Source organism: Hyla sarda, unplaced genomic scaffold (genome assembly GCF_029499605.1).
Source record: "Hyla sarda isolate aHylSar1 unplaced genomic scaffold, aHylSar1.hap1 scaffold_402, whole genome shotgun sequence".
NCBI classification, from domain to species: Eukaryota; Metazoa; Chordata; class Amphibia; order Anura; family Hylidae; genus Hyla; species Hyla sarda.
The window spans coordinates 1,573-19,296 of record NW_026610419.1 but is presented as its reverse complement, the minus strand read 5'-3'; the positions used below and the strand labels follow the sequence as shown (position 1 = coordinate 19,296).

At 45.5% G+C, this 17,724-nt stretch overlaps 7 non-coding genes across 7 annotated transcripts; all 7 read right to left on the bottom strand.

Moving 5' to 3' along the window:
- Nucleotides 1-1,521: 1,521 nt before the first annotated feature.
- On the bottom strand, nucleotides 1,522-1,712 carry LOC130333271 (U2 spliceosomal RNA). The gene has a single exon (XR_008875502.1). It is a non-coding gene; the product is annotated as a U2 spliceosomal RNA (small nuclear RNA).
- Nucleotides 1,713-3,815: 2,103 nt separating this feature from the next.
- Nucleotides 3,816-4,006, bottom strand: LOC130333259 (U2 spliceosomal RNA). Its single transcript, XR_008875491.1, has one exon. It is a non-coding gene; the product is annotated as a U2 spliceosomal RNA (small nuclear RNA).
- A 2,530-nt stretch (nucleotides 4,007-6,536) lies between these two features.
- LOC130333246 (U2 spliceosomal RNA) lies at nucleotides 6,537-6,727 on the bottom strand. The gene has a single exon (XR_008875480.1). It is a non-coding gene; the product is annotated as a U2 spliceosomal RNA (small nuclear RNA).
- Nucleotides 6,728-8,813: 2,086 nt separating this feature from the next.
- On the bottom strand, nucleotides 8,814-9,001 carry LOC130333296 (U2 spliceosomal RNA). The gene has a single exon (XR_008875524.1). It is a non-coding gene; the product is annotated as a U2 spliceosomal RNA (small nuclear RNA).
- Nucleotides 9,002-12,696: 3,695 nt separating this feature from the next.
- Nucleotides 12,697-12,887, bottom strand: LOC130333234 (U2 spliceosomal RNA). The gene has a single exon (XR_008875469.1). It is a non-coding gene; the product is annotated as a U2 spliceosomal RNA (small nuclear RNA).
- A 2,099-nt stretch (nucleotides 12,888-14,986) lies between these two features.
- Nucleotides 14,987-15,177, bottom strand: LOC130333347 (U2 spliceosomal RNA). The gene has a single exon (XR_008875562.1). It is a non-coding gene; the product is annotated as a U2 spliceosomal RNA (small nuclear RNA).
- A 2,078-nt stretch (nucleotides 15,178-17,255) lies between these two features.
- On the bottom strand, nucleotides 17,256-17,446 carry LOC130333334 (U2 spliceosomal RNA). Its single transcript, XR_008875551.1, has one exon. It is a non-coding gene; the product is annotated as a U2 spliceosomal RNA (small nuclear RNA).
- Between the last annotated feature and the right edge of the window lie 278 nt (nucleotides 17,447-17,724).

Below are 17,724 nucleotides of genomic sequence, written 5' to 3'. Positions count from 1 at the left end.
TTGTTGTTGTTTACACTCTGCAAGGCCTGTGGAAGTGAGTGACATCATAGCACTGTAGTTCTGAGGGTTCAAGATGGATGCAACAATCTCCTGTTGCTTCTATGAAGGCCGTAATAGACGACATCACCAAACAGCTCCATAGTCACATACACAGCAAAGGAGAGATGTTGTTTACACCTAGTGATGTCAGTGGTATTGAGTGACATCACAGCACAGTGCTAAGGCTCCTGGGCCTGGACACAGCAGCGGCTGCAATATCTCAACGGAGAATACGTTTATATCTATGTGTGTGTGTGCGCATATATATATATATATATATATATATATATATATATATATATATATTTCTCCGCCGAAATCACTTTTAAACCCATTTCCACCTTTTTTTCCCTTCTCTTCCTCTTACTTTTTTTTCACGTTTTTTTACGTTTTTCTCCTTTTCGCCTCTTTTCTGGGCGTATTATTCTTCTTTTTCTTCTTTTTTTTCGTCTAATGCATACCCCATCAGTGCAGCAATGCTTATTCAATACCGCCAGCAGATGGAGACACTGGGGGATAATTTTCTAAGGATTTATACTGATTTTTCCTGTCTGAATTTGTCGCACAGAAAGTTGCAGGCCAAATATGTGTGACATTTCTGCGACTTTAGCTTCTAGAGCATTTTTACAACATTATACATAGGTGCTGAATACATAAAAAGCGACTGTTCAGCGACAGACAAGTCGCATCGGCTGAAAGTAGGCCAGAATGTCAGTCCATGTTGGAGCAGGTTTAGATACAGTCTAAAGCATAGATCTCAAAGTCTGTGCACAGAATTTAGCAAGGGCCTCGCACCTTCTGATGCATCAGGTAGGTGCACAATAGCATAGCCTAACCCTCTGTACTTTGGTCTATATTGATGCGGGACATAGACAGCCAGCTGATGACCAATCCATTAGTGCAATGGATGGCTGGAAGCATTTGTCTTTGCCTTTGCAATACCACAGAAGCAATGCATGGTCAATGTACAGCAATGACACACCTGTGTGAACAGCCAGGAGACCCCCCCCCCCCCCCCCATGTTATGTTACATAGTTACATAGTTAGTACGGTCGAAAAAAGACATATGTCCATCAAGTTCAACCAGGGAATTAAGGGGTAGGGGTGTGGCGCGATATTGGGGAAGGGATGAGATTTTATATTTCTTCATAAGCATTAATCTTATTTTGTCAATTAGGAACATTCAGCACCCACCCGCTATCAAGGCAGCTGCCTATCATGTCATGCCCTACCTGCACAGGTGTGCTGGCTACTCAAATGATCCAATTAAGGAGGCCATTTAGTCAGCAGCAGCAGAAGTCCTGTGCCTGGACGCTCCAACAGGGGCCAGGCACAAGCAGAAGCAGAAGCAGCAGAAGCAGCAGCAGCACCACCTTTTGTTTTTTGGCTGCAGCAGCAGCAAGGCCCACAGGGCTGGCTAGCTGGCTAGCCAGCAAGCAGGTAGCAATGAAAGTAGGAATCTTTCTTTTTAACCCTGTAAGGGGGTGGTGCACTGTACCCGAAGATACTGCCATATCGGGTCAATGCATAGGGCGACGGAAGCAAGCTTCGAAATCGGCCCCCGTTCTCAAAAATCCATTTAATATATGGTCCCCAGATAGGGGACGTATCAGATATTAAACTGATAAGAACAGATACTACACTTGATCTTAGCCAAAAGGCCGAGAAGCGATAACCGTGAAAGGGGCGGGCCCAACAAGGTCCCCTTCATGGGCACTATCACTGCTTGCTGTCAGGGAGGCTGCCAGACAATTTTCCATGCACACTCTGGGCTGGGGGGCAGTCAACCACCAGTACACACAGCAGAACCTAAACCCATACCATTATTGCTAAGCAGCAAGACAGGGGCCCATTGCACTCCCACGGGGCCTTTTTAAATGCAATCCATAACCCGGATTTGCCAGGAACCCTTCTTACTCCTCCTACTTGCATGTGACACTGGGCTTAGGATCTGCATAGGAAACACACACACAAGCACACACCTACCTTTGTTGCCTGCAGATGCCTCCTTGGCTGTCCCCAAACGGTATCAAACCAACACCCACGGGAAGCTGTAAGCATAGAGGACATGCCTGCACCCCATTGGACTTACCTGTGTGGGTTAAATCCGGGTTATTTGACAACCTATGGCGGTGATGGTTCTGCTCAGGCAGAGCAGTGCTGATGCTCCTCATAAAGCTGTCGCTGCTGTGAAGGTTCTAGGTGACATCACAAATCCCTATGGTTACATACACAACAAAGCTGGGTTGTTGTTGTTTACACTCTGCAAGGCCTGTGGAAGTGAGTGACATCATAGCACTGTAGTTCTGAGGGTTCAAGATGGATGCAACAATCTCCTGTTGCTTCTATGAAGGCCGTAATAGACGACATCACCAAACAGCTCCATAGTCACATACACAGCAAAGGAGAGATGTTGTTTACACCTAGTGATGTCAGTGGTATTGAGTGACATCACAGCACAGTGCTAAGGCTCCTGGGCCTGGACACAGCAGCGGCTGCAATATCTCAACGGAGAATACGTTTATATCTATGTGTGTGTGTGCGCATATATATATATATATATATATATATATATATATATATATATATATATATATTTCTCCGCCGAAATCACTTTTAAACCCATTTCCACCTTTTTTTCCCTTCTCTTCCTCTTACTTTTTTTTCACGTTTTTTTACGTTTTTCTCCTTTTCGCCTCTTTTCTGGGCGTATTATTCTTCTTTTTCTTCTTTTTTTTCGTCTAATGCATACCCCATCAGTGCAGCAATGCTTATTCAATACCGCCAGCAGATGGAGACACTGGGGGATAATTTTCTAAGGATTTATACTGATTTTTCCTGTCTGAATTTGTCGCACAGAAAGTTGCAGGCCAAATATGTGTGACATTTCTGCGACTTTAGCTTCTAGAGCATTTTTACAACATTATACATAGGTGCTGAATACATAAAAAGCGACTGTTCAGCGACAGACAAGTCGCATCGGCTGAAAGTAGGCCAGAATGTCAGTCCATGTTGGAGCAGGTTTAGATACAGTCTAAAGCATAGATCTCAAAGTCTGTGCACAGAATTTAGCAAGGGCCTCGCACCTTCTGATGCATCAGGTAGGTGCACAATAGCATAGCCTAACCCTCTGTACTTTGGTCTATATTGATGCGGGACATAGACAGCCAGCTGATGACCAATCCATTAGTGCAATGGATGGCTGGAAGCATTTGTCTTTGCCTTTGCAATACCACAGAAGCAATGCATGGTCAATGTACAGCAATGACACACCTGTGTGAACAGCCAGGAGACCCCCCCCCCCCCCCCCCCCATGTTATGTTACATAGTTACATAGTTAGTACGGTCGAAAAAAGACATATGTCCATCAAGTTCAACCAGGGAATTAAGGGGTAGGGGTGTGGCGCGATATTGGGGAAGGGATGAGATTTTATATTTCTTCATAAGCATTAATCTTATTTTGTCAATTAGGAACATTCAGCACCCACCCGCTATCAAGGCAGCTGCCTATCATGTCATGCCCTACCTGCACAGGTGTGCTGGCTACTCAAATGATCCAATTAAGGAGGCCATTTAGTCAGCAGCAGCAGAAGTCCTGTGCCTGGACGCTCCAACAGGGGCCAGACACAAGCAGAAGCAGAAGCAGCAGAAGCAGCAGCAGCACCACCTTTTGTTTTTTGGCTGCAGCAGCAGCAAGGCCCACAGGGCTGGCTAGCTGGCTAGCCAGCAAGCAGGTAGCAATGAAAGTAGGAATCTTTCTTTTTAACCCTGTAAGGGGGTGGTGCACTGTACCCGAAGATACTGCCATATCGGGTCAATGCATAGGGCGACGGAAGCAAGCTTCGAAATCGGCCCCCGTTCTCAAAAATCCATTTAATATATGGTCCCCAGATAGGGGACGTATCAGATATTAAACTGATAAGAACAGATACTACACTTGATCTTAGCCAAAAGGCCGAGAAGCGATAACCGTGAAAGGGGCGGGCCCAACAAGGTCCCCTTCATGGGCACTATCACTGCTTGCTGTCAGGGAGGCTGCCAGACAATTTTCCATGCACACTCTGGGCTGGGGGGCAGTCAACCACCAGTACACACAGCAGAACCTAAACCCATACCATTATTGCTAAGCAGCAAGACAGGGGCCCATTGCACTCCCACGGGGCCTTTTTAAATGCAATCCATAACCCGGATTTGCCAGGAACCCTTCTTACTCCTCCTACTTGCATGTGACACTGGGCTTAGGATCTGCATAGGAAACACACACACAAGCACACACCTACCTTTGTTGCCTGCAGATGCCTCCTTGGCTGTCCCCAAACGGTATCAAACCAACACCCACGGGAAGCTGTAAGCATAGAGGACATGCCTGCACCCCATTGGACTTACCTGTGTGGGTTAAATCCGGGTTATTTGACAACCTATGGCGGTGATGGTTCTGCTCAGGCAGAGCAGTGCTGATGCTCCTCATAAAGCTGTCGCTGCTGTGAAGGTTCTAGGTGACATCACAAATCCCTATGGTTACATACACAACAAAGCTGGGTTGTTGTTGTTTACACTCTGCAAGGCCTGTGGAATAGTGTTGAGCGGCATAGGCCATATTCGAATTCGCGAATATTCGCGAATATATGGACGAATATTCGTCATATATTCGCGAATATTCGCATATTCGTTATATTCTCGTTTTATTTTCGCATATGCGAAAATATGTGTATGCGAAAATTAACATGTGTAAATTCGCATATGCGAAAATTAGCATATGTTAATTTTCGTATATGCGAATTTTCGCACGCCAGTCTCACACAGTAGTATTAGAGCCTTCTTTACACCACACAAGCTGGAAGCAGAGAGGGGTGATCACTGTGATGTGTACTGTGAAGAAAAAAAAAGAAAAAAAATGAATATTCGTAATTACGAATATATAGCGCTATATTCGCGAAATTCGCGAATTCGCGAATATGCGATATTCGCGAATAATATTCGAATTGCGAATATTCGCAAGCAACACTACTGTGGAAGTGAGTGACATCATAGCACTGTAGTTCTGAGGGTTCAAGATGGATGCAACAATCTCCTGTTGCTTCTATGAAGGCCGTAATAGACGACATCACCAAACAGCTCCATAGTCACATACACAGCAAAGGAGAGATGTTGTTTACACCTAGTGATGTCAGTGGTATTGAGTGACATCACAGCACAGTGCTAAGGCTCCTGGGCCTGGACACAGCAGCGGCTGCAATATCTCAACGGAGAATACGTTTATATCTATGTGTGTGTGTGCGCATATATATATATATATATATATATATATATATATATATTTCTCCGCCGAAATCACTTTTAAACCCATTTCCACCTTTTTTTCCCTTCTCTTCCTCTTACTTTTTTTTCACGTTTTTTTACGTTTTTCTCCTTTTCGCCTCTTTTCTGGGCGTATTATTCTTCTTTTTCTTCTTTTTTTTCGTCTAATGCATACCCCATCAGTGCAGCAATGCTTATTCAATACCGCCAGCAGATGGAGACACTGGGGGATCATTTTCTAAGGATTTATACTGATTTTTCCTGTCTGAATTTGTCGCACAGAAAGTTGCAGGCCAAATATGTGTGACATTTCTGCGACTTTAGCTTCTAGAGCATTTTTACAACATTATACATAGGTGCTGAATACATAAAAAGCGACTGTTCAGCGACAGACAAGTTGCATCGGCTGAAAGTAGGCCAGAATGTCAGTCCATGTTGGAGCAGGTTTAGATACAGTCTAAAGCATAGATCTCAAAGTCTGTGCACAGAATTTAGCAAGGGCCTCGCACCTTCTGATGCATCAGGTAGGTGCACAATAGCATAGCCTAACCCTCTGTACTTTGGTCTATATTGATGCGGGACATAGACAGCCAGCTGATGACCAATCCATTAGTGCAATGGATGGCTGGAAGCATTTGTCTTTGCCTTTGCAATACCACAGAAGCAATGCATGGTCAATGTACAGCAATGACACACCTGTGTGAACAGCCAGGAGACCCCCCCCCCCCCCCCCCCCATGTTATGTTACATAGTTACATAGTTAGTACGGTCGAAAAAAGACATATGTCCATCAAGTTCAACCAGGGAATTAAGGGGTAGGGGTGTGGCGCGATATTGGGGAAGGGATGAGATTTTATATTTCTTCATAAGCATTAATCTTATTTTGTCAATTAGGAACATTCAGCACCCACCCGCTATCAAGGCAGCTGCCTATCATGTCATGCCCTACCTGCACATGTGTGCTGGCTACTCAAATGATCCAATTAAGGAGGCCATTTAGTCAGCAGCAGCAGAAGTCCTGTGCCTGAACGCTCCAACAGGGGCCAGACACAAGCAGAAGCAGAAGCAGCAGAAGCAGCAGCAGCACCACCTTTTGTTTTTTGGCTGCAGCAGCAGCAAGGCCCACAGGGCTGGCTAGCTGGCTAGCCAGCAAGCAGGTAGCAATGAAAGTAGGAATCTTTCTTTTTAACCCTGTAAGGGGGTGGTGCACTGTACCCGAAGATACTGCCATATCGGGTCAATGCATAGGGCGACGGAAGCAAGCTTCGAAATCGGCCCCCGTTCTCAAAAATCCATTTAATATATGGTCCCCAGATAGGGGACGTATCAGATATTAAACTGATAAGAACAGATACTACACTTGATCTTAGCCAAAAGGCCGAGAAGCGATAACCGTGAAAGGGGCGGGCCCAACAAGGTCCCCTTCATGGGCACTATCACTGCTTGCTGTCAGGGAGGCTGCCAGACAATTTTCCATGCACACTCTGGGCTGGGGGGCAGTCAACCACCAGTACACACAGCAGAACCTAAACCCATACCATTATTGCTAAGCAGCAAGACAGGGGCCCATTGCACTCCCACGGGGCCTTTTTAAATGCAATCCATAACCCGGATTTGCCAGGAACCCTTCTTACTCCTCCTACTTGCATGTGACACTGGGCTTAGGATCTGCATAGGAAACACACACACAAGCACACACCTACCTTTGTTGCCTGCAGATGCCTCCTTGGCTGTCCCCAAACGGTATCAAACCAACACCCACGGGAAGCTGTAAGCATAGAGGACATGCCTGCACCCCATTGGACTTACCTGTGTGGGTTAAATCCGGGTTATTTGACAACCTATGGCGGTGATGGTTCTGCTCAGGCAGAGCAGTGCTGATGCTCCTCATAAAGCTGTCGCTGCTGTGAAGGTTCTAGGTGACATCACAAATCCCTATGGTTACATACACAACAAAGCTGGGTTGTTGTTGTTTACACTCTGCAAGGCCTGTGGAAGTGAGTGACATCATAGCACTGTAGTTCTGAGGGTTCTAGATGGATGCAACAATCTCCTGTTGCTTCTATGAAGGCCGTAATAGACGACATCACCAAACAGCTCCATAGTCACATACACAGCAAAGGAGAGATGTTGTTTACACCTAGTGATGTCAGTGGTATTGAGTGACATCACAGCACAGTGCTAAGGCTCCTGGGCCTGGACACAGCAGCGGCTGCAATATCTCAACGGAGAATACGTTTATATCTATGTGTGTGTGTGCGCATATATATATATATATATATATATATATATATATATATATATATTTCTCCGCCGAAATCACTTTTAAACCCATTTCCACCTTTTTTTCCCTTCTCTTCCTCTTACTTTTTTTTCACGTTTTTTTACGTTTTTCTCCTTTTCGCCTCTTTTCTGGGCGTATTATTCTTCTTTTTCTTCTTTTTTTTCGTCTAATGCATACCCCATCAGTGCAGCAATGCTTATTCAATACCGCCAGCAGATGGAGACACTGGGGGATCATTTTCTAAGGATTTATACTGATTTTTCCTGTCTGAATTTGTCGCACAGAAAGTTGCAGGCCAAATATGTGTGACATTTCTGCGACTTTAGCTTCTAGAGCATTTTTACAACATTATACATAGGTGCTGAATACATAAAAAGCGACTGTTCAGCGACAGACAAGTCGCATCGGCTGAAAGTAGGCCAGAATGTCAGTCCATGTTGGAGCAGGTTTAGATACAGTCTAAAGCATAGATCTCAAAGTCTGTGCACAGAATTTAGCAAGGGCCTCGCACCTTCTGATGCATCAGGTAGGTGCACAATAGCATAGCCTAACCCTCTGTACTTTGGTCTATATTGATGCGGGACATAGACAGCCAGCTGATGACCAATCCATTAGTGCAATGGATGGCTGGAAGCATTTGTCTTTGCCTTTGCAATACCACAGAAGCAATGCATGGTCAATGTACAGCAATGACACACCTGTGTGAACAGCCAGGAGACCCCCCCCCCCATGTTATGTTACATAGTTACATAGTTAGTACGGTCGAAAAAAGACATATGTCCATCAAGTTCAACCAGGGAATTAAGGGGTAGGGGTGTGGCGCGATATTGGGGAAGGGATGAGATTTTATATTTCTTCATAAGCATTAATCTTATTTTGTCAATTAGGAACATTCAGCACCCACCCGCTATCAAGGCAGCTGCCTATCATGTCATGCCCTACCTGCACAGGTGTGCTGGCTACTCAAATGATCCAATTAAGGAGGCCATTTAGTCAGCAGCAGCAGAAGTCCTGTGCCTGGACGCTCCAACAGGGGCCAGACACAAGCAGAAGCAGAAGCAGCAGAAGCAGCAGCAGCACCACCTTTTGTTTTTTGGCTGCAGCAGCAGCAAGGCCCACAGGGCTGGCTAGCTGGCTAGCCAGCAAGCAGGTAGCAATGAAAGTAGGAATCTTTCTTTTTAACCCTGTAAGGGGGTGGTGCACTGTACCCGAAGATACTGCCATATCGGGTCAATGCATAGGGCGACGGAAGCAAGCTTCGAAATCGGCCCCCGTTCTCAAAAATCCATTTAATATATGGTCCCCAGATAGGGGACGTACCAGATATTAAACTGATAAGAACAGATTTTTTTTTAAGTTTCCCTCAGAACTAAATCATAGTTCTAAGATCTTATGTGAACTAGATTTTTGTGCTCATCATCAGGTAACTTTTTTATTTATTTCCAAAATAAAACAAATTAAAACAACATAACTAACAACAAAAACTCAAATAAACCTTATTCCAAAATCAAACCCTTTCTCCAAGCAAAAACTCCCAAATAATCAATTAATCCGAATTGAAGAGCTCCACTCTTCAAAGCTTTTTTAACTGGAACTGCCAACCATGGCGACACTTGGTAGGTCGCCATGAAGCGTCCCACATCAGGCTTTAAGGACTGCAATACTTTTTCCCTCGCAGTTTCAAGTCGAGTGTTCACTTTTATTTTAAATTTTAGTAAATCTTGCACAAATACTTCTCTTTCTTCCTTTGGGGCTTGGTCCAGCACCTCGCCCAAAAAACCAACAAAATATTCACCAAGAAATCTTTTCTTCAATTCCTCTGTTGGCTCCCCTTCAGAAGCCTCACTCCCACTTTCTTCTTCTTTTTTCTTCCTCTTCAACTTTACTTCACTTTCAAACTCCATAGCCACAGATTTTTCTGGGCAGTTTTTAGAGTAATGCCCAGTCTTCTTATTAATTTCTGGTTCATCTTGCAGCAAACCCACATCTTCTCTCTTCTTTTTCTTCTTTGGACAATTTGCGTACAAATGTCCACTTTGGTTACACAAATTACATTTACCCCTCAGGGTACACGACTCTGTTCCATGTCCTTCCTTCTGGCATTTATAACACCATAGATACGTACATTCATCTTTCAGGTGTCCATATTGTCTGCACTTACGGCAGAAATTCTGCATTCCAGCAAAAAACAGGTCCCCATTTATGGAACCTATCTTGAAACGGGAAGGAGGAAACACTGTTCCCCCTCCCGCCTCCTCCCTAAATTTTACTTTAAACTTCCATTTTGTTGTCCAAACCCCATACTGGTTAAATACTTTACCCAAAGGCACAATCTCTTCACAAAACTGGTCCAAAAAAACAACTATGTCCTCCTCAGGGATATATGGACTATACATTCTTACAGTCAATATTTTTTCTTTCCCTGGAAAATGGGGAATAACTTCCACGCCTTCCCAGATTACATGAGTCTTAGAGGCATCCACTTTCTTACAAAATGAATCACAATCTTCATCAGAGACAAAGATTATGTCATAACACCCCCTCTTGGGGAATTCCAGCATAGAAAGAATCTGTACCTTGGATACGTGCAGAAGTCCAAACAGCATGTCCTCCACTACAAAAGAAAGTCCTCTTCCTCTCTTAGCAGAGTCCTTCAGCAGGATGCGAACGCCATTTTTAATCCTCCCGAAAAAGGGCATCTCCTCTTCTCTGGTTCCAGGCATCTCCGGTTCTTCTGCCATCTTGTAGAAAATCACGTCCAACAGGAACAAAAGACACTCCCCCAGAGAATGTGGGCAGTGAAAGGGGATCGCTCCCCGTTGTCCGGGGACTAGGCCGGCTCCCCAATTGCAGCAAGGGGGTGAAGTCCCTCCGTTAGGAAGGACGATCCCCCAAGGCCAAGGAGCCGGGTACCCCAGACACCCTCTGGCCAGACCAAGTGAGCCGAAACTACACTTGATCTTAGCCAAAAGGCCGAGAAGCGATAACCGTGAAAGGGGCGGGCCCAACAAGGTCCCCTTCATGGGCACTATCACTGCTTGCTGTCAGGGAGGCTGCCAGACAATTTTCCATGCACACTCTGGGCTGGGGGGCAGTCAACCACCAGTACACACAGCAGAACCTAAACCCATACCATTATTGCTAAGCAGCAAGACAGGGGCCCATTGCACTCCCACGGGGCCTTTTTAAATGCAATCCATAACCCGGATTTGCCAGGAACCCTTCTTACTCCTCCTACTTGCATGTGACACTGGGCTTAGGATCTGCATAGGAAACACACACACAAGCACACACCTACCTTTGTTGCCTGCAGATGCCTCCTTGGCTGTCCCCAAACGGTATCAAACCAACACCCACGGGAAGCTGTAAGCATAGAGGACATGCCTGCACCCCATTGGACTTACCTGTGTGGGTTAAATCCGGGTTATTTGACAACCTATGGCGGTGATGGTTCTGCTCAGGCAGAGCAGTGCTGATGCTCCTCATAAAGCTGTCGCTGCTGTGAAGGTTCTAGGTGACATCACAAATCCCTATGGTTACATACACAACAAAGCTGGGTTGTTGTTGTTTACACTCTGCAAGGCCTGTGGAAGTGAGTGACATCATAGCACTGTAGTTCTGAGGGTTCAAGATGGATGCAACAATCTCCTGTTGCTTCTATGAAGGCCGTAATAGACGACATCACCAAACAGCTCCATAGTCACATACACAGCAAAGGAGAGATGTTGTTTACACCTAGTGATGTCAGTGGTATTGAGTGACATCACAGCACAGTGCTAAGGCTCCTGGGCCTGGACACAGCAGCGGCTGCAATATCTCAACGGAGAATACGTTTATATCTATGTGTGTGTGTGCGCATATATATATATATATATATATATATATATATATATATATATATATTCTCCGCCGAAATCACTTTTAAACCCATTTCCACCTTTTTTTCCCTTCTCTTCCTCTTACTTTTTTTTCACGTTTTTTTACGTTTTTCTCCTTTTCGCCTCTTTTCTGGGCGTATTATTCTTCTTTTTCTTCTTTTTTTTCGTCTAATGCATACCCCATCAGTGCAGCAATGCTTATTCAATACCGCCAGCAGATGGAGACACTGGGGGATCATTTTCTAAGGATTTATACTGATTTTTCCTGTCTGAATTTGTCGCACAGAAAGTTGCAGGCCAAATATGTGTGACATTTCTGCGACTTTAGCTTCTAGAGCATTTTTACAACATTATACATAGGTGCTGAATACATAAAAAGCGACTGTTCAGCGACAGACAAGTCGCATCGGCTGAAAGTAGGCCAGAATGTCAGTCCATGTTGGAGCAGGTTTAGATACAGTCTAAAGCATAGATCTCAAAGTCTGTGCACAGAATTTAGCAAGGGCCTCGCACCTTCTGATGCATCAGGTAGGTGCACAATAGCATAGCCTAACCCTCTGTACTTTGGTCTATATTGATGCGGGACATAGACAGCCAGCTGATGACCAATCCATTAGTGCAATGGATGGCTGGAAGCATTTGTCTTTGCCTTTGCAATACCACAGAAGCAATGCATGGTCAATGTACAGCAATGACACACCTGTGTGAACAGCCAGGAGACACCCCCCCCCCCCATGTTATGTTACATAGTTACATAGTTAGTACGGTCGAAAAAAGACATATGTCCATCAAGTTCAACCAGGGAATTAAGGGGTAGGGGTGTGGCGCGATATTGGGGAAGGGATGAGATTTTATATTTCTTCATAAGCATTAATCTTATTTTGTCAATTAGGAACATTCAGCACCCACCCGCTATCAAGGCAGCTGCCTATCATGTCATGCCCTACCTGCACAGGTGTGCTGGCTACTCAAATGATCCAATTAAGGAGGCCATTTAGTCAGCAGCAGCAGAAGTCCTGTGCCTGGACGCTCCAACAGGGGCCAGACACAAGCAGAAGCAGAAGCAGCAGAAGCAGCAGCAGCACCACCTTTTGTTTTTTGGCTGCAGCAGCAGCAAGGCCCACAGGGCTGGCTAGCTGGCTAGCCAGCAAGCAGGTAGCAATGAAAGTAGGAATCTTTCTTTTTAACCCTGTAAGGGGGTGGTGCACTGTACCCGAAGATACTGCCATATCGGGTCAATGCATAGGGCGACGGAAGCAAGCTTCGAAATCGGCCCCCGTTCTCAAAAATCCATTTAATATATGGTCCCCAGATAGGGGACGTATCAGATATTAAACTGATAAGAACAGATACTACACTTGATCTTAGCCAAAAGGCCGAGAAGCGATAACCGTGAAAGGGGCGGGCCCAACAAGGTCCCCTTCATGGGCACTATCACTGCTTGCTGTCAGGGAGGCTGCCAGACAATTTTCCATGCACACTCTGGGCTGGGGGGCAGTCAACCACCAGTACACACAGCAGAACCTAAACCCATACCATTATTGCTAAGCAGCAAGACAGGGGCCCATTGCACTCCCACGGGGCCTTTTTAAATGCAATCCATAACCCGGATTTGCCAGGAACCCTTCTTACTCCTCCTACTTGCATGTGACACTGGGCTTAGGATCTGCATAGGAAACACACACACAAGCACACACCTACCTTTGTTGCCTGCAGATGCCTCCTTGGCTGTCCCCAAACGGTATCAAACCAACACCCACGGGAAGCTGTAAGCATAGAGGACATGCCTGCACCCCATTGGACTTACCTGTGTGGGTTAAATCCGGGTTATTTGACAACCTATGGCGGTGATGGTTCTGCTCAGGCAGAGCAGTGCTGATGCTCCTCATAAAGCTGTCGCTGCTGTGAAGGTTCTAGGTGACATCACAAATCCCTATGGTTACATACACAACAAAGCTGGGTTGTTGTTGTTTACACTCTGCAAGGCCTGTGGAAGTGAGTGACATCATAGCACTGTAGTTCTGAGGGTTCAAGATGGATGCAACAATCTCCTGTTGCTTCTATGAAGGCCGTAATAGACGACATCACCAAACAGCTCCATAGTCACATACACAGCAAAGGAGAGATGTTGTTTACACCTAGTGATGTCAGTGGTATTGAGTGACATCACAGCACAGTGCTAAGGCTCCTGGGCCTGGACACAGCAGCGGCTGCAATATCTCAACGGAGAATACGTTTATATCTATGTGTGTGTGTGCGCATATATATATATATATATATATATATATATATATATATATATATATATCTCCGCCGAAATCACTTTTAAACCCATTTCCACCTTTTTTTCCCTTCTCTTCCTCTTACTTTTTTTTCACGTTTTTTTACGTTTTTCTCCTTTTCGCCTCTTTTCTGGGCGTATTATTCTTCTTTTTCTTCTTTTTTTTCGTCTAATGCATACCCCATCAGTGCAGCAATGCTTATTCAATACCGCCAGCAGATGGAGACACTGGGGGATCATTTTCTAAGGATTTATACTGATTTTTCCTGTCTGAATTTGTCGCACAGAAAGTTGCAGGCCAAATATGTGTGACATTTCTGCGACTTTAGCTTCTAGAGCATTTTTACAACATTATACATAGGTGCTGAATACATAAAAAGCGACTGTTCAGCGACAGACAAGTCGCATCGGCTGAAAGTAGGCCAGAATGTCAGTCCATGTTGGAGCAGGTTTAGATACAGTCTAAAGCATAGATCTCAAAGTCTGTGCACAGAATTTAGCAAGGGCCTCGCACCTTCTGATGCATCAGGTAGGTGCACAATAGCATAGCCTAACCCTCTGTACTTTGGTCTATATTGATGCGGGACATAGACAGCCAGCTGATGACCAATCCATTAGTGCAATGGATGGCTGGAAGCATTTGTCTTTGCCTTTGCAATACCACAGAAGCAATGCATGGTCAATGTACAGCAATGACACACCTGTGTGAACAGCCAGGAGACCCCCCCCCCCCCCCCCCCCCCATGTTATGTTACATAGTTACATAGTTAGTACGGTCGAAAAAAGACATATGTCCATCAAGTTCAACCAGGGAATTAAGGGGTAGGGGTGTGGCGCGATATTGGGGAAGGGATGAGATTTTATATTTCTTCATAAGCATTAATCTTATTTTGTCAATTAGGAACATTCAGCACCCACCCGCTATCAAGGCAGCTGCCTATCATGTCATGCCCTACCTGCACAGGTGTGCTGGCTACTCAAATGATCCAATTAAGGAGGCCATTTAGTCAGCAGCAGCAGAAGTCCTGTGCCTGGACGCTCCAACAGGGGCCAGACACAAGCAGAAGCAGAAGCAGCAGAAGCAGCAGCAGCACCACCTTTTGTTTTTTGGCTGCAGCAGCAGCAAGGCCCACAGGGCTGGCTAGCTGGCTAGCCAGCAAGCAGGTAGCAATGAAAGTAGGAATCTTTCTTTTTAACCCTGTAAGGGGGTGGTGCACTGTACCCGAAGATACTGCCATATCGGGTCAATGCATAGGGCGACGGAAGCAAGCTTCGAAATCGGCCCCCGTTCTCAAAAATCCATTTAATATATGGTCCCCAGATAGGGGACGTATCAGATATTAAACTGATAAGAACAGATACTACACTTGATCTTAGCCAAAAGGCCGAGAAGCGATAACCGTGAAAGGGGCGGGCCCAACAAGGTCCCCTTCATGGGCACTATCACTGCTTGCTGTCAGGGAGGCTGCCAGACAATTTTCCATGCACACTCTGGGCTGGGGGGCAGTCAACCACCAGTACACACAGCAGAACCTAAACCCATACCATTATTGCTAAGCAGCAAGACAGGGGCCCATTGCACTCCCACGGGGCCTTTTTAAATGCAATCCATAACCCGGATTTGCCAGGAACCCTTCTTACTCCTCCTACTTGCATGTGACACTGGGCTTAGGATCTGCATAGGAAACACACACACAAGCACACACCTACCTTTGTTGCCTGCAGATGCCTCCTTGGCTGTCCCCAAACGGTATCAAACCAACACCCACGGGAAGCTGTAAGCATAGAGGACATGCCTGCACCCCATTGGACTTACCTGTGTGGGTTAAATCCGGGTTATTTGACAACCTATGGCGGTGATGGTTCTGCTCAGGCAGAGCAGTGCTGATGCTCCTCATAAAGCTGTCGCTGCTGTGAAGGTTCTAGGTGACATCACAAATCCCTATGGTTACATACACAACAAAGCTGGGTTGTTGTTGTTTACACTCTGCAAGGCCTGTGGAAGTGAGTGACATCATAGCACTGTAGTTCTGAGGGTTCAAGATGGATGCAACAATCTCCTGTTGCTTCTATGAAGGCCGTAATAGACGACATCACCAAACAGCTCCATAGTCACATACACAGCAAAGGAGAGATGTTGTTTACACCTAGTGATGTCAGTGGTATTGAGTGACATCACAGCACAGTGCTAAGGCTCCTGGGCCTGGACACAGCAGCGGCTGCAATATCTCAACGGAGAATACGTTTATATCTATGTGTGTGTGTGCGCATATATATATATATATATATATATATATATATATATATTTCTCCGCCGAAATCACTTTTAAACCCATTTCCACCTTTTTTTCCCTTCTCTTCCTCTTACTTTTTTTTCACGTTTTTTTACGTTTTTCTCCTTTTCGCCTCTTTTCTGGGCGTATTATTCTTCTTTTTCTTCTTTTTTTTCGTCTAATGCATACCCCATCAGTGCAGCAATGCTTATTCAATACCGCCAGCAGATGGAGACACTGGGGGATCATTTTCTAAGGATTTATACTGATTTTTCCTGTCTGAATTTGTCGCACAGAAAGTTGCAGGCCAAATATGTGTGACATTTCTGCGACTTTAGCTTCTAGAGCATTTTTACAACATTATACATAGGTGCTGAATACATAAAAAGCGACTGTTCAGCGACAGACAAGTCGCATCGGCTGAAAGTAGGCCAGAATGTCAGTCCATGTTGGAGCAGGTTTAGATACAGTCTAAAGCATAGATCTCAAAGTCTGTGCACAGAATTTAGCAAGGGCCTCGCACCTTCTGATGCATCAGGTAGGTGCACAATAGCATAGCCTAACCCTCTGTACTTTGGTCTATATTGATGCGGGACATAGACAGCCAGCTGATGACCAATCCATTAGTGCAATGGATGGCTGGAAGCATTTGTCTTTGCCTTTGCAATACCACAGAAGCAATGCATGGTCAATGTACAGCAATGACACACCTGTGTGAACAGCCAGGAGACCCCCCCCCCCCCCCATGTTATGTTACATAGTTACATAGTTAGTACGGTCGAAAAAAGACATATGTCCATCAAGTTCAACCAGGGAATTAAGGGGTAGGGGTGTGGCGCGATATTGGGGAAGGGATGAGATTTTATATTTCTTCATAAGCATTAATCTTATTTTGTCAATTAGGAACATTCAGCACCCACCCGCTATCAAGGCAGCTGCCTATCATGTCATGCCCTACCTGCACAGGTGTGCTGGCTACTCAAATGATCCAATTAAGGAGGCCATTTAGTCAGCAGCAGCAGAAGTCCTGTGCCTGGACGCTCCAACAGGGGCCAGACACAAGCAGAAGCAGCAGAAGCAGCAGCAGCACCACCTTTTGTTTTTTGGCTGCAGCAGCAGCAAGGCCCACAGGGCTGGCTAGCTGGCTAGCCAGCAAGCAGGTAGCAATGAAAGTAGGAATCTTTCTTTTTAACCCTGTAAGGGGGTGGTGCACTGTACCCGAAGATACTGCCATATCGGGTCAATGCATAGGGCGACGGAAGCAAGCTTCGAAATCGGCCCCCGTTCTCAAAAATCCATTTAATATATGGTCCCCAGATAGGGGACGTATCAGATATTAAACTGATAAGAACAGATACTACACTTGATCTTAGCCAAAAGGCCGAGAAGCGATAACCGTGAAAGGGGCGGGCCCAACAAGGTCCCCTTCATGGGCACTATCACTGCTTGCTGTCAGGGAGGCTGCCAGACAATTTTCCATGCACACTCTGGGCTGGGGGGCAGTCAACCACCAGTACACACAGCAGAACCTAAACCCATACCATTATTGCTAAGCAGCAAGACAGGGGCCCATTGCACTCCCACGGGGCCTTTTTAAATGCAATCCATAACCCGGATTTGCCAGGAACCCTTCTTACTCCTCCTACTTGCATGTGACACTGGGCTTAGGAT